The 26,857-nt window shown below is 42.6% G+C and overlaps 1 protein-coding gene across 3 annotated transcripts in view; it reads right to left on the bottom strand.

Moving 5' to 3' along the window:
* Positions 1-26,857, bottom strand: part of METTL15 (methyltransferase 15, mitochondrial 12S rRNA N4-cytidine) — a 476,714-nt gene that overhangs the window by 18,565 nt on the left and 431,292 nt on the right. The gene's annotated exons all lie outside the window — the stretch shown is intronic.

Here is a 26,857-nt window from a genome sequence, read left to right as displayed (position 1 = left end):
AAGAAATAATGGTCTATCTATTACATTACTTACCGTATATACTCGAGTATAAGCCGAGATTTTCAGCCCATTTTTTTGGGCTGAAAGTCCCCCTCTCGGCTTATACTCGAGTCATATACCCGGGTGTCAGCAGGGGAGGGGGAGCGGGGGCTGTGTAGTCATACTTACCTGCTGCGGCGCGGTCCCTGCAGTCCCTGGCTTCTCCGGCGCTGCAGATTCTTCCTGTACTGAGCGGTCACATGGCACCGCTCATTACAGAAATGAATAGGCGGCTCCACCCCCATAGGGGAGGAGCCGCATATTCATTGCTGTAAATGATCGGTGCCATGTGACCGCTCAATTACAGGAAGAAGCTGCAGCGCCGGAGAAGCCAGGGACTGCAGGGACCGCGCCGCAGCAGGTAAGGGGAGCGCAGCGCTATAATTACCTGCTCCTCGCTCCGGTGCGGCTCCGTCTGCAGCGTCCTCTAGCAGTGACGCTCAGGGGCGCTGTGACGTAGTCAGTGCGCGCCCTCTGCTGAGCGTCAGTGCTGGAGACGGAGCCGCACGAGGAGCAGGTAATTATTGAAAGCGCCGGCGTCCTGAGAAGAGAGGTGAGTATGTGATTTTTTTTTTTTATTGCAGCCGCATTCTATATGGCACAGCATTATAAGGAGCATCTATGGGGCCATAATGAACGGTGCAGAGCATATATGGCACAGCATTATAAGGGGCATCTATGGGGCCATAATCAAAGGTGCAGAGCATATATGGCACAGCATTATAAGGAGCATCTATGGGGCCATAATGAACGGTGCAGAGCATATATGGCACAACATTATAAGGAGCACCTATGGGGCCATAATCAAAGGTGCAGAGCATATATGGCACAACATTATAAGGAGCACCTATGGGGCCATAATCAAAGGTGCAGAGCATATATGGCACAGCATTATAATGAGCATCTATGGGGCCATAATCAACGGTGCAGAGCATTATATATGGCACAGTATTATAAGGAGCATCTATGGGGCCATAATCAACGGTGCAGAGCATTCTATATGGCACAGCTTTATATGGAGCATCTATGGGGCAATAATGAACGGTGCAGAGCATTCTATATGGCACAGTTGTATATGGAGCATCTATGGGGCAATAATGAACGGTATGGAGCATCTATTTTTATTTTTGAAATTCACCGGTAGCTGCTGCATTTTCTACCCTAGGCTTATACTCAAGTCAATAAGTTTTCCCAGTTTTTTGTGGCAAAATTAGGGGGGTCGGCTTATACTCGGGTCGGCTTATACTCGAGTATATACGGTAGTTCTCTTAGTACTCGTGGGTGTATGCCATCCGGACCCGGAGATTTATCTATTTTAATCTTATTTAGCCGGTTTTGCACCTCTTCTTGGGTTAGATTGGTGACCCTTGATATAGGGTTTTCATTGTTTCTTGGGATTTCACCTAGCATTTCATTTTCCACCGTGAATACCGTGGAGAAGAAGGTGTTTAATATGTTAGCGTCTTCCTCGTCATCTACAACCATTCTTTCCTCACTATTTTTTAAGGGGCCTACATTTTCCGTTTTTATTCTTTTACTATTGATATAATCTCATCAAGTAGTGTAAACTTACCAAAAGAAGGAAACACCATAAATAATCCAAAATAATGACAAGACTACCAAAGTATACCAATTAGAATTATAAAACAGGATACTCCAGTAGAATAAATAAATGGATAATTACACCAATGACATCATTAATGATTTAATTGGTAATATTATCTATTTATTCTACAAGTGTATTTTGTTTTATATATTCATCAAATACAGTACAGACCAAAAGTTTGGACACACCTTCTCATTTAAAGATTTTTCTGTATTTTCATGACTATGAAAATTGTACATTCACACTGAAGGCATCAAGACTATGAATTAACACATGTGGAATTATATACTTAACAAAAAAGTGTGAAACAACTGAAATTATGTCTTATATTCTAGGTTCTTCAAAGTAGCCACCTTTTGCTTTGATGACTGCTTTGCACACTCTTGGTATTCTCTTAATGAGCTTCAAGAGGTAGTCACCGGGAATGGTTTTCACTTCACAGGTGTGCACTGTCAAGTGGGATTTCTTGCCTTATAAATGGGGTTGGGACCATCAGTTGTGTTGAGCAGAAGGCTGGTAGATACACAGCTGATAGTCATAATGAATAGACTGTTAGAATTTGTATTATGGCAAGAAAGAAGCAGTTAAGTATAGAAAAAACGAGTGGCCATCATTACTTTAAGAAATGAAGGTCAGTCAGTCCGAAAAATTGGGAAAACTTTGAAAGTGTCCCGAAGTGCAGTGGCAAAAACCATCAAGCGCTACAAAGAAACTGGCTCACATGAGGACTGCCCCAGGAAAGGAAGACCAAGAGCCACCTCTGCTTCTGAGGATAAGTTTATCGGAGTCACTAGCCTCAGAAATCACAGGTTAACAGCAGCTCAGATTAGAGACCAGGTCAATGCCACACAGAGTTCTAGCAGCAGACATATCTCTACAACAACTGTTAAGAGGAGACTTTGTGCAGCAGTCCTTCATGGTAAAATAGCTGCTAGGAAACCACTGCTAAGGACAGGCAACAAGCAGAAGAGACTTGTTTGGGCTAAAGAACACAAGAAATGGACATTAGACCAGTGGAAATCTGTGCTTTGGTCTGATGAGTCCAAATTTAAGATGTTTGGTACCAACCACCGTGTCTTTGTGCAACGCAGAAAAGGTGAACGGATGGACTCTACATGCCTGATTGCCACCGTGAAGCATGGAGGAGGAGGAGTGATGGTGTGGGGGTGCTTTCCTGGTGACACTGTTAGGGAATTATTCAAAATTGAAGGCATACTGAACCAGCATGCCTACTACAGCATCTTGCAGCGGCATGCTATTCCATCCGGTTTGCATTTAGTTGGACCATCATTTATTTTTCAACAGGACAATGACCCCAAACACACCTCCAGGCTGTGTAAGGGCTATTTGACCAAGAAGGAGAGTGATGGGGTGCTACGCCAGATGACCTGGCCTCCACAGTCACCAAACCTGAACCCAATCGAGATGGTTTGGAGTGAGCTGGACTGCAGAGTGAAGGCAAAAGGGCCAACAAATGCTAAGTATCTCTGGAAACTCCTTCAAGATTGTTGGAAGACCACTTACGCTGACTACCTCTTGAAGCTCATCAAGAGGAGGCATTAAATAAATACAAAAAATTTAATAAATTCTGTAAAAAGCAAATCAAGGCAGCAAAGATTGAGACAGAGAGACTCATTGCCAGAGAGAGTAAAAATAATCCCAAAATATTTTTTAACTACATAAATAGTAAGAAACTAAAAAAATAGTCTGGGTGAAATGGTGGATGAGGATGAGGAAAAAGCCAATATGCTGAATGACTTTTTTTCATCAGTATTTACACAAGAAAATCCCATGGCGGACAAAATGACTAGTGATAAAAATTCCCCATTAAATGTCACCTGCTTAACCCAGCAGGAAGTGCGGCGGCATCTAAAAATCACTAAAATTGACAAATCTCCGGGCCCGGATGGAATACACCCTCGAGTACTGCAGGAATTAAGTACAGTCATTGATAGACCATTATATTTAATCTTTAAAGACTCCATAATAACAGGGTCTGTACCACAGGACTGGCGTATAGCAAATGTGGTGCCAATATTCAAAAAGGGGACAAAAACTGAACTCGGAAATTATAGGCCAGTAAGCTTAACCTCTACTGTGGGTAAAATCCTGGAGGGCATTCTAAGGGATGCTGTACTGGAGTATCTGAAGAGGAATAACCTCATGACCCAGTATCAGCACGGGTTTACTAGGGACCGTTCATTATCGACTAATTTGATCAGCTTCTATGAAGAGGTAAGTTCCGGACTGGACAAAGGGAACCCAGTGGAAGTAGTGTATATGGACTTTTCAAAAGCTTTTGATATGGTGCCACACAAAAGGTTGATACATAAAATGAGAATAATGGGGATAGGGGAAAATATGTGTAAGTGGGTTGAGAGCTGGCTCAGGGATAGGAAACAAAGGGTGGTTATTAATGGAGCACACTCGGACTGGGTAGCGGTTAGCAGTGGGGTACCACAGGGGTCAGTATTGGGCCCTCTTCTTTTTAACATATTTATTAATGACCTCGTAGGGGGCATTCAGAGTAGAATTTCAATATTTGCAGATGACACTAAACTCTGCAGGGTAATCAATACAGAGGAGGACAATTTTATATTACAGGATGATTTATGTAAACTAGAAGCTTGGGCTGATAAATGGCAAATGAGCTTTAATGGGGATAAATGTAAGATCATGCACTTGGGTAGAAGTAATACGATGTATAATTATGTGCTTAATTCTAACACTCTGGGCAAAACCGTCAATGAAAATTACCTGGGTGTATGGGTGGATGACAAACTCATATTCAGTGGCCAGTGTCAGGCAGCTGCTACAAAGGCAAATAAAATTATGGGTTGCATTAAAAGAGGCATAGATGCTAATGAGGGGAACATAATTTTACCTCTATACAAGTCACTAGTTCGACCACACTTAGAATACTGTGCACAGAGTTTGTATGTTCTCTCCGTGTTTGCATGGGTTTCCCCCGGGTTCTCCGGTTTCCTCCCACATTCCAAAGACATACAGATAGGGAATTTAGATTGTGAGCCCCATCGGGGACAGCGATGATAATGTGTGCAAACTGTAAAGTGCTGTGGAATATGTTAGCGCTATATAAAAATAAAGATTATTATTTATTATTATTGTACAGATGCTTGGCAGCTGATGCATCACTATATCCTTCTCCCTCTTGGTCACATAGCCCTTATATAGTCTGAAGATGTGTTTTAGGTCATTGCCCTGATGCAATAAAAATGATTGTCTCACTAAGTCCAAACCAGATGGGATGTGATCTCGGTACAAACTGTCCCTGGCTACAAATAGCAGTCCGCATCCGCCCCAGAAATGGCGCATCTTACACATTCCGGCACTTAGCCCCTCTCTTCCCACTCCCGAGTAGCGGTGGGATATGGAGTAATAAGGGTTAATGTCACCTAGCTATTGTAAGGTGACATTAAGCTGGGTTAATAATGGAGAGGCATCAATAAGACGCCTATCCATTATTAATCCTAGAGTAGTGAAATGGTTAAAAACAAAATAAAGACACAGCCAGAAAAAAAGTATTTTATTATTCTTAATTTCACCATACTTATCATACTTCAGAGCCTGCAAAAAATGTAAAATAATAAACCGTATACTCCCTGTCCGACGCAGTCCAATTAATAACGAGTGTCCCAAGACGATCTCCCCTATAGAACAGTGACATCGGGTGATGTGACTGCTCTATAGGACATACAGTGACACACTGACAGGAGACAATGGCTCCTGCAGTGTATCACTGAGGTTACCTCAGTTCAGAGTCTCATTTTATGGCAAAAGCTGCGTGGAAACTTTGTCACACAGCAGTGCCAAAAGTAAGACTAGGGACTATTTTTTACAGTGGCGGAGGAATATATTGCGGAAGGATAACTTCCTCCCGTCATTGTATTCCTGGAGCCCCTAGAGAGCGGTCGCATCAGCTGATGCTGCTGCTCTCCACGGGAGATCGTCGTGGGACACTCGTGGATTTCTGCTGATCAGGGAGTATATTGTTTGTTATTTTAATATATTTTACAGGTGACACTGGCTTTGGGGACAAGTGATGGTGAGTATGTAATCTATGTTATATGTACTGTATGTCTATATGTATGTATTGTATGTAATGTATGAATGTAGTGTATGTAGTATGTATGTATGTATGTTGTATGTATGTAGTATGTATGTAGTATGTTGTATCTATGTAGTATGTTGCACGTAGTATGTACTGTATGTAGTATGTTGTATGTATGTAGTATATATGTAGTATGTATGTAGTATGTTGTATGTAGCATGTATGTAGTATGTAGTCTGTTGTATGTATGTAGTATGTATGTAGTATGTAGTATGCATGTTGTATGTAGTATGTATGTAGTATGCATGTAGTTTGTTGTACGTAGTATGTATGTAGTATGCTGTATGTATGTAGTATATATGTACAGTGGGGCAAAAAAGTATTTAGTCAGTCAGCAATAGTGCAAGTTCCACCACTTAAAAAGATGAGAGGCGTCTGTAATTTACATCATAGGTAGACCTCAACTATGGGAGACAAACTGAGAAAAAAAATCCAGAAAATCACATTGTCTGTTTTTTTAACATTTTATTTGCATATTATGGTGGAAAATAAGTATTTGGTCAGAAACAAAATTTCATCTCAATACTTTGTAATATATCATTTGTTGACAATGACAGAGGTCAAACGTTTTCTGTAAGTCTTCACAAGGTTGCCACACACTGTTGTTGGTATGTTGGCCCATTCCTCCATGCAGATCTCCTCTAGAGCAGTGATGTTTTTGGCTTTTCGCTTGGTAACACGGACTTTCAACTCCTTCCAAAGGTTTTCTATAGGGTTGAGATCTGGAGACTGGCTAGGCCACTCCAGGACCTTGAAATGCTTCTTACGAAGCCACTCCTTCGTTGCCCTGGTGGTGTGCTTTGGATCATTGTCATGTTGAAAGACCCAGCCACGTTTTATCTTCAATGCCCTTGCTGATGGAAGGAGGTTTGCACTCAAAATCTCACGATACATGGCCCCATTCATTCTTTCATGTACCCGGATCAGTCGGCCTGGCCCCTTTGCAGAGAAACAGCCCCAAAGCATGATGTTTCCACCACCATGCTTTACAGTAGGTATGGTGTTTGATGGATGCAACTCAGTATTCTTTTTCCTCCAAACACGACAAGTTGTGGTTCTACCAAACAGTTCCAGTTTGGTTTCATCAGACCATAGGACATTCTCCCAAAAATCCTCTGGATCATCCAAATGCTCTCTAGCAAACTTCAGACGGGCCCGGACATGTACTGGCTTAAGCAGTGGGATACGTCTGGCACTGCAGGATCTGAGTCCATGGTGGCGTAGTGTGTTACTTATGGTAGGCCTTGTTACATTGGTCCCAGCTCTCTTCATTCACTAGGTCCCCCCGCGTGGTTCTGGGATTTTTGCTCACCGTTCTTGTGATCATTCTGACCCCACGGGCGGGATTTTGCGTGGAGCCCCAGATCGAGGGAGATTATCAGTGGTCTTGTATGTCTTCCATTTTCTAATTATTGCTCCCAGTGTTGATTTCTTCACTCCAAGCTGGTTGGCTAGTGCAGATTCAGTCTTCCCAGCCTGGTGCAGGGCTACAATTTTGTTTCTGGTGTCCTTTGACAGCTCTTTGGTCTTCACCATAGTGGAGTTTGGAGTCAGACTGTTTGAGGGTGTGCACAGGTGTCTTTTTATACTGATAACAAGTTTAAACAGGTGCCATTACTACAGGTAATGAGTGGAGGAAAGAGGAGACTCTTAAAGAAGAAGTTACAGGTCTGTGAGAGCCAGAAATCTTGATTGTTTGTTTCTGACCAAATACTTATTTTCCACCATAATATGCAAATAAAATGTTAAAAAAACAGACAATGTGATTTTCTGGATTTTTTTTTCTCAGTTTGTCTCCCATAGTTGAGGTCTACCTATGATGTAAATTACAGACGCCTCTCATCTTTTTAAGTGGTGGAACTTGCACTATTGCTGACTGACTAAATACTTTTTTGCCCCACTGTATGTAAAAAAGAAAAAAAAGCATGAACCGCACATCCCAAAATCATACGTTGATCATGCATAGAAGGATAGGGATAAGTATGCCATGCACACCAGGATGGGGATGAGGGGGCCATGCATACCAGGATGGGGATGAGGGGGCCATGCATACCAGGATAGGGATGAGGTGGCCATGCATCCCACGATGGGGATAAGAGGGCCATGTATACCATGTATTGATGAGGGGACCATGTATACCAGGATGGTGATGAGGGGGCCCATGTATGGGGATGAGGAGGCCATGCATACCTGGATTGGGGACATATATGTACCGGAATGGGGGATATTAGAATAGAATTGGGGACATTACTCCTGTAGTACTGTCAGCAGCAGATCCCACATCCTCCATAATATTGTGTCATGACGACATTTTTTGCTTCATTTTTTTTTCTATTTTCCTCCTCTAAAACCTAGGTGTGTCTTATGGTCCAGTGCATCTTATAGTCCCAAAAATATGGTACTTCAGGATGAAAACCATTACAAACAACCTGTCAGATATGAATTGTGTGAAGTGAATTGGTCTTGTAACAATAATTTAAGTGTTTTATATCGCCAAAAACAATAAATCCATGGTGTGGTAAGATGCTCCATTACATACCATATATCATCAACTTACAATCATAATATATCATATGTCACTAGTCTACCACTGACCAAATCATCCAAGTGTACAACTTTTATTAATATGCATGAGACAAATGTAGAAGGACCAAAGGCCATCACGCATAAATAGCTGCAAAAGTTTATACCGCTGCATGACAGAATTGTAAAGGGTACATTATCCTTTGTATTCTTCACATGGCTATTGAGGGTATGGTTGTTATGGACCAGTTTGCATTTTTCATTGTCAGGTTCCTGTGCACATAGTTCATTTTCAACAATGTGAATGTTGTGTTGTGAGTGCTGTGCGATTTTCACGCACTAATGTCCTTTGAAAGGCCAGCATTTCATATGCAGCTACTGTAAAAACACACTGACAGGTTCCAATAGAAAAGATAGAATACATATTTACACACACAGAATAGATATATATATATATATATATCTACTATATAAAGCTGAATGTGTGTATGTGTGTGTGTGTGTATGTGTGTGTGTGTGTATGTCCGGGATTGGCATCTGCACCGTCGCAGCTACAGCCACAAAATTTTGCACAGTCACACATCTGGACCCCGAGAGCGTCACAGGCTATGTTGTGAGGCGAAATTTTAACCCCGCGCGTTCCAATTCACCAAACAATTTTGCCCCTATCTACATAATGGGGAAAAAAGTGAAAGGAAAAGTGTTGGAAGCGTCGCAGCTACAGCAACAAAATTTTGCACAGTCACACGTCTGGACTCTTAGAGCGTCATAGGCTACGTTGTGAGGTGAAATTTTAACCCCGCGCTTTCCAATTCACCAAACAATTTTGCCCCTACCTACATAATGGGAAAAAAGTGAAAGGAAAAGTGTTGGAGGCGTCGCAGCTACAGAAACAAAATTTTGCACAGTCACACGTCTGGACCCTGAGAGCGTCATAGGCTATGTTGTGAGGTGAAATTTTAACTCCGCGCTTTCCAATTCACCAAACTATTTTTCCCCTATCTACATAATGGGGAAAAGTGAAAGGAAAAGTGTTGGAGGCAAATTGACAGCTGCCAGATGTGAACAAGGGGGACTTAAAGAATGAGAGCGATGGCGCAAAAGAGTATATACCGTACAGTTGTTAAGGTGGGGCCCCGACATGAGATACTCACCACACACGGGGATATGAACACACACACAAAATGCGCCACACACTACCACGTGCTTGAACACATATACCACCCTCAGCACACATTTCACCACACATACACCAACCTCGCCACATAAAAGTCGAAACACAAAAGTCGCCGCTCAAAACTCAACACGCGCAAAACTCGCCACATGCAAAAAATAAGCTCACGCAAAACTCGCCACAAGTGCAAAACTCACCTCATGGAAAACTCGCCACACGCAAAACTTGCACATGCGGAAAAATTGCCACATGCACAAAATTTGCAACACATGCAAAAGTTGCCTCACACAAAACTTGCACATACTCAAAAGGCACCACACATAAAACTCGCCACGCGCAAAACTCGCCATGCGCAAAACTTGCTGCACACAACTTGCTACACTAACCTGTCACATGCAACTCAACACACAAAAAGTTGCTACACGCATGTTGCCACACAAAACTCATCTCGCAAAAGTCGCTACATGCATGTCGCCACACACAAATCAACACACACAACTTGACAAACGAAACTCGCCCTAAAACACACACAAGTCTGGTATTATCCTTCAAAAATAAAAATCTGATTAATAAGCAGACAAACTACAAGAGCAACAAATGTACCATATAGGAAATACGGCAGCTGTCAGTCACATGACCTGTCTATTATGTGTATGTGTGAGCTAATATATACTGCCAGGGGGAGGGCTTCCTGTTGGCTGGGGATTTATCAGGCTGCCAATTTATCCTACAAATACGGAGGTAAAAATACTGAGCAAATAACGTGTGAATGATGTCTAATACAGGAGATCACACAGGTATGTACACTATATAGGGGAGATGACACACAGATATATACTATATACAGGAGAGATGACACACAGGTACATACTATATACAGGAGGAGATGACACACAGGTATATACTATATACAGGAGCAGATTACCTACAGGTATATACTTTATACAGGAGGAGATGACATACAGGTATATGCTATATATAGAAGATGACATACAGGTATATACTATATACAGGAGGAGATGACACACAGATATATACTATATACAGGGGAGATAACACACAGGTATATACTATATACAGGAGGAGATGACATACAGGTATATACTATATATAGAAGATGACATACAGGTATGTACTATATATAGGAGGAGATGACATACAGGTATATACTGTATATAGGAGGAGATGACATACAGGTATATACTATATACAGGGGAGATGACACACAGCAGGTATATACTATATACAGGGGAGATGACATACAGGTATATACAGGAGATGAAATACAGGTGTATACTATATCTAAGGGAGATGACAAACATGTATATACTGAGGTGAAAATGAGAGGTGTGAGGTGAAAATGAAAAGGTGTGAGTGTAAAATGAGAGGAGTGAGGGAAAACAGTGTAGTGGTCGGAAAATGACAGATGTGAGGTCGAAATGACAAGTGTTAGGCAGGAATGAGAGGAGTGAGGGAGAAAATGAGAGGTGTGAGGGAGAAAATGAGAGATGTGAGGGGGAAAATTAAAGATGTGATTGGGAAAATGAGAGGCGTGATGGGAAAATAAGATAAGTGACGTGCTATAACTAACCACAGATATTTACTATGCCCAGGCAACGCCGGGCTCTTCAGCTAGTCTACTATATAAAGCTGAATGTGTGTATGTGTGTGTGTGTGTGTGTATGTGTGTGTGTGTGTGTATGTCCGGGATTGGCATCTACACCGTCGCAGCTACAGCCACAAAATTTTGCACAGTCACACGTCTGGACCCCGAGAGCGTCATAGGCTATATTGTGAGGCAAAATTTTAACCCCACGCGTTCCAATTCACCAAACAATTTTGCCCCTATCTACATAATGGGGAAAAAAGTGAAAGGAAAAGTGTTGGAGGCGTCGCAGCTACATAAACAAAATTTTGCACAGTCACACGTCTGGACCCTGAGAGCATCATAGGCTACGTTGTGAGGTGAAATTTTAACCCTGCGCTTTCCAATTCACCAAACAATTTTGCCCCTATCTACATAATGGGGAAAAAGTGAAATGAAAAGTGTTGGAGGCGTCGCAGCTACAGCCACAAAATTTTGCACAGTCACACGTCTGGACCCTGAGAGCGTCATAGGCTATGTTGTGAGGTGAAATTTTAACTCCGCACTTTCCAATTCACCAAACTATTTTTCCCCTATCTACATAATGGGGAAAAGTGAAAGGAAAAGTGTTGGAGGCAAATTGACAGCTGCCAGATGTGAACAAGGGGGACTTAAAGAGTGAGAGCGATGGCACCAAAGAGTATATACCGTACAGTTGCTAAGGTGGGACCCCGACATGGGATACTCACCACACACGGGGATATGAACACACACACAAAATGCGCCACACACTACCATGTGCTTGAACACATATACCACCCTCAGCACACATTTCACCACACATACACCAACCTCGCCACATAAAAGTCGAAACACAAAAGTCGCCGCTCAAAACTCAACACGCGCAAAACTCGCCACATGCAAAAAATAGGCTCACGCAAAACTTGCCACAAGTGCAAAACTCACCTCATGGAAAACTCGCCACACGCAAAACTTGCACATGCGGAAAAATTGCCACATGCACAAAATTTGCAACACATGCATAAGTTGCCTCACACAAAACTTGCACATACTCAAAAGGCACCACACATAAAACTCACCACGCGCAAAACTCGCCATGCGCAAAACTTGCTGCACACAACTCGCTACACTAACCTGTCACATGCAACTCGACACACAAAAAGTTGCTACACGCATGTTGCCACACAAAACTCATCTCACAAAAGTCGCTACATGCATGTCGCCACACACAACTCAACACACACAACTTGACAAACGAAACTCGCCCTAAAACACACACAAGTCTGGTATTAGCCTTCAAAAATAAAAATCTGATTAATAAGCAGACAAACTACAAGAGCAACAAATGTACCATATAGGAAATACGGCAGCTGTCAGTCACATGACCTGTCTATTATGTGTATGTGTGAGCTAATATATACTGCCAGAGGGAGGGCTTCCTGTTGGCTGGGGATTTATCAGGCTGCCAATTTATCTTACAAATACTGAGGTAAAAATACTGAGCAAATAACGTGTTAACGAGGTCTAATACAGGAGATCACACAGGTATATACTATATACAGGGGAGATGACACACAGATATATACTATATACAGGAGAGATGACACACAGGTATCTATATATATAATTTCCTAAGGGTTTTTCCGTCTGTCTGTCTTTCTGTCTGTCTGTCTGTCCTGGAAATCCTATGCCTCTGATTGGTCGAGGCCGCCAGGCCTCAACCAATCAGCGACGGGCACAGTATCGACGTAAAAATCCCGCGTCTCTGATTGGTTGAGGCCGCCAGCAACGGGCACAGAGACGATGATGTCATAAAGGATGTAGAAATCCCACGTTTCTGATTCAGCGACAGGCACAGTATCGACGTAGATGTCATAATGGTTGCCATGGCGACGATGATGTCATAAAGATTGCCTCGACCAATCAGCGACGGGCACAGTCTGCCGCGAATTCTGGAATCATCATTGTCCATATACTACGGGGACATGCATATTCTAGAATACCCGATGCGTTAGAATCGGGCCACAATCTAGTATACTATATAAAGGAGGAGATGACATACAGGTACATACTATATACAGGAGATGACACACAGGTATATACTATATACAGGAGCAGATTACCTACAGGTATATACTATATACAGGAGGAGATGACACACAGGTATATGCTATATATACAAGATGACATACAGGTATATACTATATACAGGAGGAGATGACACACAGATATATACTATATACAGGGGAGATGACACACAAGTATATACTATATACAGGAGGAGATGACATACAGGTATATACTATATATAGAAGGAGATGACATACAGGTATATACTATATATAGGAGGAGATGACATACAGGTATATACTATATATAGGAGGAGATGACATGCAGGTATATACTATATATAGGAGGAGATGACATACAGGTATATACTATATACAGGGGAGATAACACACAGCAGGTATATACTATATACAGGGGAGATGACATACAGATATATACTATATACAGGAGATGACATACAGGTGTATACTATATATAAGGGAGATGACAAACATGTATATACTGAGGTGAAAATGAGAGGTGTGAGGTGAAAATGAAAAGGTGTGAGTGCAAAATGAGAGGAGTGAGGGAAAATAGTGGAGTGATCAGAAAATGACAGATGTGAGGTTGAAATGACAAGTGTTAGGGGGGATTGAGAGGAGTGAGGGAGAAAATGAGAGGTGTGAGGGAGAAAATGAGAGATGTGAGGGGGAAAATGAAAGATGTGATTGGGAAAATGAGAAGCGTGATGGGAAAATAAGAGAAGTGAGGTGCTATAACTAACCACAGATATTTACTATGCCCAGGCAACGCCGGGCTCTTCAGCTAGTATATATATATAAAATATATAAAGCTGAATGTGTCTATGTGTGCACAGTCACACGTCTGGACCCCAAGATCGTCATAGACTATGTTGTGAGGTGAAATTTTAACCCCGCGCTTTCCAATTCACAAAGCAATTTTGCCCCTATCTACATAATAAGGAAAAAGTGAAATGAAAAGTGTTGGAGGCAAATAGACAGTTGCCAGATGTGAACAAGGGGGACTTAAAGAATGAGAGCGATGGTGCCAAAGAGTATATACCATACAGTTGCTAAGGTGGGGCCCCGACATGGGATACTCACCACACACGGGGATATGAACACACACACAAAATGCGCCACACACTACCACGTGCTTGAACACATATACCACCCTACGCACACATTTCACCACACATACACCAACCTCGCCACATAAAAGTCAAAACACAAAAGTCGCCGCTCAAAACTCGCCACGCGCAAAACTCGCCACATGCAAAACTAGGCTAACGCAAAACTTGCACCCGCGGAAAAATTGCCACATGCACAAAAGTTGCCTCAAACAAAACTTGCACATACTCAAAAGGCACCACACATAAAACTCGCCATGCACAAAACTTGCTGCACACAACTTGCTACACTAACCTGTCACATGCAACTCGACACACAAAATGTTGCTACACGCATGTCGCCACACAAAACTCATCTCACAAAAGTCGCCACACGCAACTCAACACACACAACTTGACAAACGAAACTCGCCATAAAACACACACAAGTCTGGTATTATCCTTCAAAAATAAAAATCTGATTAATAAGCAGACAAACTACAAGAGCAACAAATGTACCATATAGGAAATACGCCATCTGTCAGTCACATGACCTGTCTATTATGTGTATGTGTGAGCTAATATATACTGCCAGGGGGAGGGCTTCCTGTTGGCTGGGGATTTATCAGGCTGCCAATTTAGCTTACAAATACTGAGGTTAAAATACTGACCAAATAACGTGTGAACGAGGTCTAATACAGGAGGAGATGACATACAGATATATACTATGTACAGGGGAGATAACACACAGGTATATACAGGAGAGATGACACACAGGTATATACTATATAGAGAAGGAGATGACATACAGGTACATACTATATACAGGAGGAGATGACATACAGGTATATACTATATACAAGAGGAGATGACACACAGGTATATACTATATACAGGAGCAGATGACCTACAGGTATATATTATATACAGGAGGAGATGACATACAGGTGTATGCTATATATAGGAAGAGATGACATACAGGTATATACTATATACAGGAGGAGATGACACACAGATATATACTATATACAGGGGAGATGACACACAGGTATACACTATATACAGGAGGAGATGACATGACATACAGGTATATACTAGATATAGGAGGAGATGACATACAGGTATACACTATATGCAGGGGAGATGACACACAGCAGGTATATACTATATACAGGGGAGATGACATACAGGTATATACTATATACAGGGGAGACAACACACAGCAGGTATATACTATATACAGGGTAGATGACATACAGGTATATACTATATACAGGAGATGACATACAGGTGTATACTATATATAAGGGAGATGACAAACATGTACAGTGGGGCAAAAAAGTATTTAGTCAGTCAGCAATAGTGCAAGTTCCACCACTTAAAAAGATGAGAGGCGTCTGTAATTTACATCATAGGTAGACCTCAACTATGGGAGATAAACTGAGAAAAAAAAATCCAGAAAATCACATTGTCTGTTTTTTTATCATTTTTTTTGCATATTATGGTGGAAAATAAGTATTTGGTCAGAAACAAACAATCAAGATTTCTGGCTCTCACAGACCTGTAACTTCTTCTTTAAGAGTCTCCTCTTTCCTCCACTCATTACCTGTAGTAATGGCACCTGTTTAAACTTGTTATCAGTATAAAAAGACACATGTGCACACCCTCAAACAGTCTGACTCCAAACTCCACTATGGTGAAGACCAAAGAGCTGTCAAAGGACACCAGAAACAAAATTGTAGCCCTGCACCAGGCTGGGAAGACTGAATCTGCAATAGCCAACCAGCTTGGAGTGAAGAAATAAACAGTGGGAGCAATAATTAGAAAATGGAAGACATACAAGACCACTGATAATCTCCCTCGATCTGGGGCTCCACGCAAAATCCCACCCCGTGGGGTCAGAATGATCACAAGAACGGTGAGCAAAAATCCCAGAACCACGTGGGGGGACCTAGTGAATGAACTGCAGAGAGCTGGGACCAATGAAACAAGGCCTACCATAAGTAACACACTACGCCACCATGGACTCAGATCCTGCAGTGCCAGACGTGTCCCACTGCTTAAGCCAGTACATGTCCGGGCCCGTCTGAAGTTTGCTAGAGAGCATTTGGATGATCCAGAGGAGTTTTAGGAGAATGTCCTATGGTCTGATGAAACCAAACTGGAACTGTTTGGTAGAAACACAACTTGTCGTGTTTGGAGGAAAAAGAATACTGAGTTGCATCCATCAAACACCATACCTACTGTAAAGCATGGTGGTGGAAACATCATGCTTTGGGGCTGTTTCTCTGCAAAGGGGCCAGGACGACTGATCCAGGTACATGAAAGAATGAATGGGGCCATGTATCGTGAGATTTTGAGTGCAAACCTCCTTCCATCAGCAAGGGCATTGAAGATGAAACGTGGCTCGGTCTTTCAACATGACAATGATCCAAAGCACACCGCCAGGGCAACGAAGGAGTGGCTTCGTAAGAAGCATTTCAAGGTCCTGGAGTGGCCTAGCCAGTCTCCAGATCTCAACCCTATAGAAAACCATTGGAGGGAGTTGAAAGTCCGTGTTGCCAAGCGAAAAGCCAAAAACATCACTGCTCTAGAGGAGATCTGCATGGAAGAATGGGCCAACATACCAACAACAGTGTGTGGCAACCTTGTGAAGACTTACAGAAAACGTTTGACCTCTGTCATTGCCAACAAAGGATATATTACAAAGTATTGAGATGAAATTTTGTTTCTGACCAAATACTTATTTTCCACCATAATATGCAAATAAAATGTTAAAAAAACAGACAATGTGATTTTCTGGATTTTTTTTTCTCAGTTTGTCTCCCATAGTTGAGGTCTACCTATGATGTAAATTACAGACGCCTCTCATCTTTTTAAGTGGTGGAACTTGCACTATTGCTGACTGACTAAATACTTTTTTGCCCCACTGTATATACTGAGGTGAAAATGAGAGGTGTGAGGTGAAAATGAAAAGGTGTGAGTGCAAAATGAGAAGACTGAGGGAAAATAGTGGAGTGATCGGAAAATGACAGATGTGAGGTCGAAATGACAAGTATTGGGGGAATGAGAGGTGTGAGGGAGAAAATGAGAGATGTGAGGGGGAAAATGAAAGACGTGATGGGGAAAATGAGAGGCATGATGGGAAAATAAGAGAAGTGAGGTGCTATAACTAAACACAGATATTTACTATGCCCAGGCAACACCGGGCTCTTCAGCTAGTATATATATATATATATATATGTCAGTGACACACACGTATATATATATATATATATATATATGTCTTTATATTTCACAGACAGATAGATAGAAAAGCCGTTAATTCATTTGTCGGCTTCTGTAGAATCACTGCAGGAGCCGACAAGATAGAAGACATGGATAACATACAGTAAATCCATACAGAATAGTTAGGTATATAGATGTGTGTGATCAATACAATTAGTATAGTTTGTGTGCAAATTATAGGACGTGTATATTTAAAAAAAGAATATTTTCAGTGAAAACAATGGCGTGGGCTCCCGTGCAAATTTCCAAGCCAGAGAGGTAAAGCCAGTGACTGGGGGTAGATGATAATAGCCTACGAAGGCACCATGGTTATTGCCCTCCCGGCTACAAACATCTGCCCCCAGCCGCCCCAATAAATGGCGCATCTCTAAGATGCACCAATTATGGCACTTAGCCTCTCTCTTCCCACTGCCCTGTAGCAGTGGAATATGGGGTAATAGTTGGGGGTTGATGTCACCTTTGTATTGTAAGGTGACATCAAGCCGGCTTAGTAATGGAGAGGTGTCAATAAGACACCTATCCATTACTAATCCTATAGTTAGTAAAGGGTTACATAAACACACAGTAAGAATAAAGTATTTTAATGAAATCAAACACAACACACAGTTTGCAGCCAGAGGATAACCATTGTCCCTTCCTAGGCTATGAATTTCAGCCCGCAGCTGTCTGCATAGCCTTTTCTGGCAATAAATTATAGGGGGACCCCACGTCATTTTTATTATGGGTCCCCCTATTTTAACAGCCAGTAAAGGCTAAGTATACAGCTGAGGGCTGATATTCATAGCCTGGGAAGATCCATGAGTATTAACCCCCTCCTAAGCTATAAACATCTGCCCCCAGTTGCTGGCTTTCCCTTTCTGGTGCAGCAATAATAATCTCCTGGTGATAAAACACTGATTATATTAAAACTAAAGGACAAAGCTTAATAAGTGACACATCCCTGAATCATACCCTGCTCTTACATTATGTTGCTCAAAGAATAACTATGAAAAACCTGTTGGACAGATTCCCTTTAACCCCTTCACGACATGCACCATACATGTACGCTGCATGCCGGGTCTCCCCCTTTGATGTGGGCTCTGGCGCTGAGGCCACATTTTTCCTGGCACATGTCAGCTGTTTTGAATAGCTGACATGTGCCCCTAACCAGCCACAGGTGGAATCGTGATCCACCTGCGGCTGTTACCCTATTAAATGCCGCAGGCATCACACTAAGGCCAGTGACCGGCTGCAACAGTCATGAGGATGCATGGCACATGATTATTGCTGCAAATAGGACAAAGAGAGGTAAGAATCACAAAGGATTATTGGTTATTTTATTATTTGGCACAACTCCTGCACTTATCATATTTGTAGCAATGTAAGAGTTAAGTTGTTATAGGACAGTTCTAACGCACATTGCAAATAATCTATGGTTACCCACCAAAGAAAGAAAATTACAACTTAAACAGATTGTTGCAGGCTAACAGATCACACTGATGAGAACAGAAGAGTATTTGTATGCAGAGCCAGCAAGATGGATTTCATTCATAAAAAAAGAGAAAAAAAAATCTATGCTGCCGGTGAGATGAATGAAGTGAAATCCCAGCAGCAGAAATTAACATTTTCCGTTCTAGAACAGGATGATGCTTGCTGTACTGCTTCCCTTTTTGAGAGCTCATGAAAAGTCACCCACGAAACTCCAGAAGGAAAACAAAAAAAGAATGTTTGATATAGGAAGCATGTTGGCAGCGATTCCATGCAGCCCTATCGTCCTTCTTGACACAATTCAATTTTTTTTTTAAATTACTGCAAAAAAGTCTCCCATATTCCTGTCCCCTAATGCTTCTCTGTTAGATGAGTCAAAGTCAAACACAAGTTATGACGTCGGTTTTAATAAACATTCTCGGTCTTCGACCAATAAGGCGATGATTCCCCAACCGAGTTCGTTATCTTACTCTCGTTTCCAATTTAACCCATAGCAGACTTTCTTGGTGATGAACAGACAGCAGGACAGGGAATGGGTTAATCTAGAATAATAGAGCCCATCGCTTACATTGAATGAGCATTGGAAAATTTTTATGCCTGTGGATGAAATTGTCAACGTGCTAGGGCTGTCAATGTGAGGCATTAAAATCCCTGGAGTAAGAGCGAGTGGTAGAGTTTAAAAATTAATTTGTCTCTCGCACCTGTTTGCAGGAATCCGACTATTGAATTTGCATCGCATTTAATAAGTCTCAGTGACGCAATTCATGTCCTTTTGTCTCGGCTGCTTAATACAGTGTTGGATTCTCACCAATCTAAAATTCAAGTGATATTACAATGTTCCAACTGTTAATTAAAGACCATGAACTTCGCTATAGCTGGCTTTACATATTTAGGTTGCCATAAAGGACAAAAAGAGAAAAAAATATCTTATGAACACAATCTTGAAGTTTTAATATCAGAGCTTCAGGTTGGGATTTATATTTAACTACTAACTATTCCCGTAATAATCCAATCTCGGTGGTATTTTTAATTTGATAAACCAATCATGATGAAGCCTAAAGGCACAATTAAGCCTAACTTATATGCCTGAGTAGTACAATTATAACAATATGAAAAATGGAAGGATGCTAGAATTAAACGGTTCAAGGATCACAGCGGAATTACCAATTGGAGGGGGTTTGGTAGATATTATTCAATTTGTGACTGTTAGTTTGATAGTAAAGGGAGATTTCTGGAACATTTATAAAACTAGCAAGGCAGTCTGATAAGTGGAATCCTAATGGTGTACAGTCCCTGTGCATGTAACATGACCACTCATGCAAGTTACATACTGGTCGTCATGTAAGGGGTGTATCGGGACCATGTGATGCTCCACTCCCTTTCCTCATGTTGGTGTTGTATATAATTATATATATATACTAGATGGTGACCCGATTCTAACGCATCGGGTATTCTAGAATTTGCATGTCCACGTGGTATATTGCACAGCCCACGTAGTATATTGCCCAGCCACGTAGTATATTGCCCAGCCACGTAGTATATTGCCCAGCCACGTACTATATTGCCCAGGCACGTAGTATATTACCCAGCCACGTAGTTTATTGCCCAGTCACGTACTATATTGCCCAGTCATGTAGTATATTGCCCAGTCACGTACTATATTGACCAGCCACATAGTATATTGCCGAGCCACATAGTATATTGCCCAGCCACATAGTATATTGCCCAGTCACGTACTATATTGCCCAGCCACATAGTATATTGCCCAGCCACGTAGTATATTGCCCAGCCACGTAGTATATTGCACAACCACATAGTATATTGCCCAGTCACGTAGTATATTGCCCAGCCACATAGTATATTGCCCAGTCACGTAGTATATTGCACAGCCCGTGTAGTATATTGCACAGCCCGCGTAGTATATTGCCCAGCCACGTAGTATATTACCCAACCACGTAGTATATTGCCCAGTCATGTACTATATTGCCCAGTCACATACTATATTGCCCAGTCACGTAGTATATTGCCTAGTCACATACTATATTGACCAGCCACATAGTATATTGCCCAGCCACATAGTATATTGCCCAGTCATGTACTATATTGCCCAGCCACGTAGCATATTGCCCAGCCACTTAGTATATTGCACAACCACGTAGTATATTGCCCAGTCACGTAGTATATTGCCCAGTCACGTAGTATATTGCAAAGCCCGCGTAGTATATTGTACAGCCCGCATAGTATATTGCACAGCACGCGTAGTATATTGCACAGCCCGCGTAGTATATTGCACAGCCCGCGTAGTATATTGCACAGCCCAAGTAGTATATTGCCCAGTCACGTAGTATATTGCCCAGTCACGTAGTATATTGCACAGCCCGCGTAGTATATTGCACAGCCCGTGTAGTATATTGCACAGCCCGCGTAGTATATTGCACAGCCCGCGTAGTATATTGCACAGCCCACGTAGTATATTGCCCAGCCCACGTAGTATATTGCCCAGCCCGCGTAGTATATTGCCCCGCCCGCGTAGTATATTGCCCAGCCCGCGTAGTATATTGCACAGCCCACGTAGTATATAGCAATGTGGGCATCATATCCCTGTTAAAAAAAAAGAATTAAAATAAAAATAGTTATATACTCACCCTCCGTTGGCCCCTGGATCCAGGAAGCGTTTACCGACGCTCCTCGCACGCTCCGGTCTCAAGAGCGCATTGCGGACTCGCGAGATGATGATGTCGCGGTCTCGCGAGACTGCTACGTCATCATCTCGCGAGATCGCAATGCATGGATCGGTCACCGGAGCATCGCGAGCAGCGGGAAAGACGCCGGAAGGTGAGTGAATGGTGATTTTTTATTTTTTTTCATTATTTTTAACAATAGATCTTTTTACTATTGATACTGCATAGGCAGCATCAATAGAAAAAAAAGTTGGTCACACAGGGTTAATAGCAGCGTTAATGGAGTGCGTTACATCGTGGCATAACGCGGTCCATTAGCGCCGCTATTAACCCTGTGTTTGCACTGACTGGAGGGGAGTATGGAGCGGGCACTGACTGCGGGGAGAAAGGAGCGGCCATGTTGCCGCCGGACTGTGCCCGTTGCTGATTGGTCGTGGCAATATTCGTGGGCGTTTTGCCACGACCAATCAGCGACTTGTATTTCCATGACAGACAGAGGCCGCGACCAATGAATATCCATGACAGACAGACAGAAAGACAGACAGACGAAAGTAACCCTTAGACAATTATACAGTAGATATGTATATATCTAATATATAAAGCTGAATGTGTGTGTGTATGTGTGTGTGTGTGTATGTATGTCCGGGATTGGCATCTGAACCGTCGCAGCTACAGCCACAAAATTTTGCACAGTCACACGTCTGGACCCCGAGAGCAACATAGGCTATGTTGTGAGGTGAAATTTTAACCCCGCGCTTTCCACTTCACCAAACAATTTTGCCCCTATCTACATAATGGGGAAAAAGTGAAAGGAAAAGTGTTGGAGGCGTCGCAGCCACAGCCACAAAATTTTGCACAGTCACACGTCTGGACCCCGAGAGCGTCATAGGCTATGTTGTGAGGTGAAATTTTAACCCCGCGCGTTCCAATTCACCAAACAATTTTGCCCCTATCTACATAATGGGGAAAAAGTGAAAAGAAAAGTGTTGGAGGCAAATTGACAGCTGCCAGATGTGAACAAGGGGGACTTAAAGAGTGAGAGCGATGGCGCTAAAGAGTATATGCCGTACAGTTGCTAAGGTGGGGCCCCGACATGGGATACTCACCACACACGGGGATATGAACACACACACAAAATGCACCACACACTACCACGTGCTTGAACACATATTACCGTCAGCACACATTTCACCACACATACACCAACCTCGCCACATACTCACCACACACGGGGATATGAATACACACACAAAATGCACCACATACTACCACGTGCTTGAACACATATACCACCCTCAGCACACATTTCACCACACATACACCAACCTCGCCACATAAAAGTCGAAACACAAAAGTCGCCGCTCAAAACTCACCACGCGCAAAACTCGCCACATGCAAAACTAGGCTCATGCAAAACTCACCACACGTGCAAAACTCACCTCATGGGAAAACTCGCCACATGCAAAACTTGCACCCGCGGAAAAATTGCCACATGCACAAAAGTTGCAACACATGCAAAAGTTGCCTCACACAAAACTTGCACATACTCAAAAGGCACCACACATAAAACTCGCCACGTGCAAAACTCGCCATGCGCAAAACTTGCTGCACACAACTTACTACACTAACCGGTCACATGCAACTCGACACACAAAAAGTTGCTACACGCATGTCGCCACACAAAACTCATCTCACAAAAGTCGCTACATGCATGTCGCCACACGCAACTCAACACACACAACTTGACACACGAAACTCGCCCTAAAACACACACAAGTCTGGTATTATCCTTCAAAAATAAAAATCTGATTAATAAGCAGACAAACTACAAGAGCAACAAATATACCATATAGGAAATACGCCAGCTGTCAGTCACATGACCTGTCTATTATGTGTATGTGTGAGCTAATATATACTGCCAAGGGGAGGGCTTCCTGTTGGCTGGGGATTTATCAGGCTGCCAATTTAGCTTACAAATACTGAGGTAAAAATACTGACCAAATAACGTGTGAACAAGGTCTAATACAGGAGGAGATGACATACAGATATATACTATGTACAGGGGAGATAACACACAGGTATATACTATATACAGGAGAGATGACACACATGTATCTATATATATAATTGCCTAAGGGTTTTTCCGTCTGTCTGTCTGTCTGTCTGTCCTGGAAATCCCACGTCCCTGATTGGTCGATGCCGCCAGGCCTCGACCAATCAGAGACGGGCACAGTATCGACGAAGAAATCCCGCGTCTCTGATTGGTCGAGGCCGCCAGGCCTTGACCAATCAGAGACGGGCACAGCGACGATGATGTCATAAAGGACGTAGACATCCCGCGTCTCTGATTGGTCGAAGGCCGCCAGGCCTTGACCAATCAGAGACGGGCACAGCGACGATGATGTCATAATGGTTGCCATGGCGACGATGATGTCATAAAGGTTGCCTCGACCAATCAGCGACGGGCACAGTCTGCCGCGAATTCTGGAATCATCATTGTCCATATACTACGGAGACCGCCAGGCCTCGACCAATCAGCGATGGGCACAGCGACGATGTCATAAAGGACGTAGAAATCCCACGTTTCTGATTCAGCGACGGGCACAGTATCGATGTAGATGTCATAATGGTTGCCATGGCGACGATGATGTCTTAAAGGTTGCCTCAACCAATCAGCGACGGGCACAGTCTGACGCAAATTCGCCTCGACCAATCAGCGACGGGCACAGTATCGACGTAGATGTCATAATGGTTGCCATGGCGACGATGATGTCATAAAGGTTGCCTCGACCAATCAGCGACGGGCACAGTCTGACGCGAATTCTGGAATCATCATTGTCCATATACTACGGGGACATGCATATTCTAGAATACCCGATGCGTTACACACAGGTATATACTATATAGAGGAGGAGATGACATACAGGTACATACTATACACAGGAGATGACATACAAGTATATACTATATACAGGAGGAGATGACACACAGGTATATACTATATACAGGAGCAGATGACCTACAGGTATATACTATATACAGGAGGAGATGGCTTATAGGTATATATTATATACAGGGGAGATGACAGACAGGTATATACTATATACAGGAGGAGATGACATACAGGTATATACTATATATAGGAGGAGATGACATACAGGTATATACTATATACAGGGGAGATGGCACACAACAGGTATATACTATATACAGGGGAGATGACATACAGGTATATACTATATACAGGAGATGACATACAGGTGTATACTATATATAAGGGAGATGACAAACATGTATATACTGAGGTGAAAATGAGATGTGTGAGGTGAAAATGAAAAGGTGTGAGTGCAAAATGAGAGGAGTGAGGGAAAATAGTGGAGTGATCGGGAAATGACAGATGTGAGGTCGAAATGACAAGTGTTAGAGGGGAATGAGAGGAGTGAGGGGGAAAATAAGAGGAGGGGGAAAATGAGAGGTGTGAGGGAGAAAATGAGAGATGTGAGAGGGAAAATGAAAGATGCGATGGGGAAAATGAGAGGCGTGATGGGAAAATAAGAGAAGTGAGGTGCTATAACTAACCACAGATATTTACTATGCCCAGGCAACGCCGGGCTCTTCAGCTAGTATATATACAGTGGGGCAAAAAAGTATTTAGTCAGTCAGCAATAGTGCAAGTTCCACCACTTAAAAAGATGAGAGGCGTCTGTAATTTACATCATAGGTAGACCTCAACTATGGGAGACAAACTGAGAAAAAAAATCCAGAAAATCACATTGTCTGTTTTTTTTTTAACATTTTCTTTGCATATTATGGTGGAAAATAAGTATTTGGTCAGAAACAAAATTTCATCTCAATACTTTGTAATATATCCTTTGTTGGCAATGACAGAGGTCAAACGTTTTCTGTAAGTCTTCACAAGGTTGCCACACACTGTTATTGGTATGTTGGCCCATTCCTCCATGCAGATCTCCTCTAGAGCAGTGATATTTTTGGCTTTTCGCTTGGCAACACGGACTTTCAACTCCCTCCAAAGGTTTTCTATAGGGTTGAGATCTGGAGACTGGCTAGGCCACTCCAGGACCTTTAAATGCTTCTTACGAAGCCACTCCTTCGTTGCCCTGGTGGTGTGCTTTGGATCATTGTCATGTTGAAAGACCCAGCCACGTTTCATCTTCAATGCCCTTGCTGATGGAAGGAGGTTTGCACTCAAAATCTCACGATACATGGCCCCATTCATTCTTTCATGTACCCGGATCAGTCGTCCTGGCCCCTTCGCAGAGAAACAGCCCCAAAGCATGATGTATCCACCACCATGCTTTACAGTAGGTATGGTGTTTGATGGATGCAACTCAGTATTATTTTTCCTCCAAACACGACAAGTTGTGTTTCTACCAAACAGTTCCAGTTTGGTTTCATCAGACCATAGGACATTCTCCCAAAACTCCTCTGGATCATCCAAATGCTCTCTAGCAAACTTCAGACGGGCCCGGACATGTACTGGCTTAAGCAGTGGGACACGTCTGGCACTGCAGGATCTGAGTCCATGGTGGCGTAGTGTGTTACTTATGGTAGGCCTTGTTACATTGGTCCCAGCTCTCTGCAGTTCATTCACTAGGTCCCCCCGCGTGGTTCTGGGATTTTTGCTCACCGTTCTTGTGATCATTCTGACCCCACGGGGTGGGATTTTGCGTGGAGCCCCAGATCGAGGGAGATTATCAGTGGTCTTGTATGTCTTCCATTTTCTAATTATTGCTCCCACTGTTGATTTCTTCACTCCAAGCTGGTTGGCTATTGCAGATTCAGTTTTCCCAGCCTGGTGCAGGGCTACAATTTTGTTTCTGGTGTCCTTTGACAGCTCTTTGGTCTTCACCATAGTGGAGTTTGGAGTCAGACTGTTTGAGGGTGTGCACAGGTGTCTTTTTATACTGATAACAAGTTTAAACAGGTGCCATTACTACAGGTAATGATTGGAGGAAAGAGGAGACTCTTAAAGAAGAAGTTACAGGTCTGTGAGAGCCAGAAATCTTGATTGTTTGTTTCTGACCAAATACTTATTTTCCACCATAATATGCAAAATAAATGATAAAAAAACCAGACAATGTGATTTTCTGGATTTTTTTTTCTCAGTTTGTCTCCCATAGTTGAGGTCTACCTATGATGTAA

This window comes from Ranitomeya imitator, chromosome 9 (genome assembly GCF_032444005.1).
Source record: "Ranitomeya imitator isolate aRanImi1 chromosome 9, aRanImi1.pri, whole genome shotgun sequence".
Taxonomy (NCBI): Eukaryota; Metazoa; Chordata; class Amphibia; order Anura; family Dendrobatidae; genus Ranitomeya; species Ranitomeya imitator.
This window is presented reverse-complemented; position numbering and strand designations above follow the sequence as displayed.